We start from the raw sequence: 1,932 nt of genomic DNA, 5'->3' as shown, positions 1-1,932 counted from the left end.
TGTTTAGTTGCTTAATTTGTCTATCTCAGGTGAATTTTGGTATATGCGTGGCAAAAGAGGAAAAGACACACTTGTTCCTCTAAATCCTGAGATTGAAAAGTCTTGCAAGCAAATCAGAAAGAACAAGAGGGAGGCCCAGAAATCTATGAAGATGGCACAGAATGAAGGGGATGGCAGGAATGTTCTAATTCCTGGAGTTGTACAAGGGGGTCAGGCTCAGAACAATGCTGAGAGGAGCCTGAGAGATTATGTACTGCCCACCCTGACAGGAGTACAAAATAGTATACGCCCACCAGCTGTAGAGGCCAACAACTTTGAAATCAAGCCCGCTATTCTACAAATGGTGCAGTCCTCTATGCAATTCAATGGGTTGCCTTCTGAAGATCCTCACACCCATTTATCCAATTTTCTGGAGTTGTGTGGAACCTTCAGATATAATGGGGTGAGTGATGACGCAATCAAGCTTAGGCTTTTCCCATTTTCTCCGAGGGACAGAGCTAAAAGTTGGCTGAACTCGCTGCAGCCAAATTCTATTGTCACCTGGCAGGATCTAGCTCAGAAATTTTTGTCTAAATTCTTCCCTCCGTCAAAAGCTGCTAAATTGAGGGGAGAGATCAATAACTTTTGCCAGAATGGCGGAGAGTCATTGTATGAAGCTTGGGAAAGGTTCAAGGAACTCCTGAGAAGATGTCCTCATCATGGCATTGAACAGTGGATGCTAGTACATAATTTCTACAATGGATTATGTCCTACAACCAGAACCATTATTGATGCTGCAGCGGGTGGCACTTTTATGAGCAAGAGTGCAACTGGTGCTTATGAGTTGCTAGAGGACATGGCCACAAACAATCATCAATGGTCTGAGGAAAGATCATCAGGAGTCAGAAAGGTAGCTGGGGTGCATGAGCTGGATGCAATCACTGCTCTAAAAGCACAAGTAGCCTCTCTGACAAAGAAGTTACAACAGAGCAGTGTATCTGCTAATGCGGTTCAGATGGCAGTGAGGTGTGAAATGTGTGGTGATGCTCATTCTATCGATCAGTGTCCTATCAGTATGAATAATAACACTCCTATGGATCATGCTCAAGTACAAGCGGTGGGGAACTTTCAAAGGCCACTCAATAATCCATTCTCCAATACTTACAATCCTGGGTGGCGAAATCATCCCAATTTTTCGTGGAAAAATAATCAAGGCCAACAACCTCAGTTTCAGGGCCAATTTCAGAACAACATGCCTCAGCCACCTATGCATCAAGCTTCGTCATCACAACAGCCTAGGCCTCAACAATCAATACCTCAACCTGAGAGGCCTAATGAACTGCAAGCTGCCTTGTTGACTCTCACTAATACTCAGACTCAATTTATGACTGAGACCAGATCCTCTATTCGAAATCTTGAGACACAAGTTGGGCAGTTGGCCAATATGCTCAATAACAGACCCCAGGGAAATTTGCCCAGTAATACTGAAGTCAACCCCAAGGCGCAAGTTCAGGCAATTACTCTAAGGAGTGGGAAGCAAACTGAGCAGCCTAGACCTCCACAGGCAGTGGTTCAGAATAAAGAGATGGGTGAGCAGTCTGATTCAGAAAGGGTTACTGAAGACCACCAGCAGTCAGAAAAGAGTCCGCCAGTTGTTATTGAGCAGCCAGTTCGAGTTCCATACCCTCAGAGGCTTAGAAGGACTACACTTGATAAACAGTTTTCTAAGTTTCTAGAGGTGTTTAAAAAGCTGCACATAAACATTCCTTTTGCTGAGGCCTTGGAGTAGATGCCCAGCTATGTTAAATTCATGAAGGAGATTCTGTCAAAGAAAAGAAGGATGGAGGACTATGAGACTGTAGCACTCACTGAAGAGTGCAGCGCGATTTTACAAAGGAAGTTACCCCAAAAGCTGAGAGATCCGGGGAGCTTCACCATACCTTGCACCATTGG

General features: G+C 44.6%; 1 non-coding gene across 1 annotated transcript; it reads right to left on the bottom strand.

The window, feature by feature from the left end:
• Positions 1–598: 598 nt before the first annotated feature.
• On the bottom strand, positions 599–705 carry LOC133833557 (small nucleolar RNA R71). The gene has a single exon (XR_009892932.1). It is a non-coding gene; the product is annotated as a small nucleolar RNA R71 (small nucleolar RNA).
• Between the last annotated feature and the right edge of the window lie 1,227 nt (positions 706–1,932).

The sequence above is a fragment of the Humulus lupulus genome, chromosome 4 (genome assembly GCF_963169125.1).
Source record: "Humulus lupulus chromosome 4, drHumLupu1.1, whole genome shotgun sequence".
NCBI lineage: Eukaryota > Viridiplantae > Streptophyta > Magnoliopsida > Rosales > Cannabaceae > Humulus > Humulus lupulus.
This window is presented reverse-complemented; position numbering and strand designations above follow the sequence as displayed.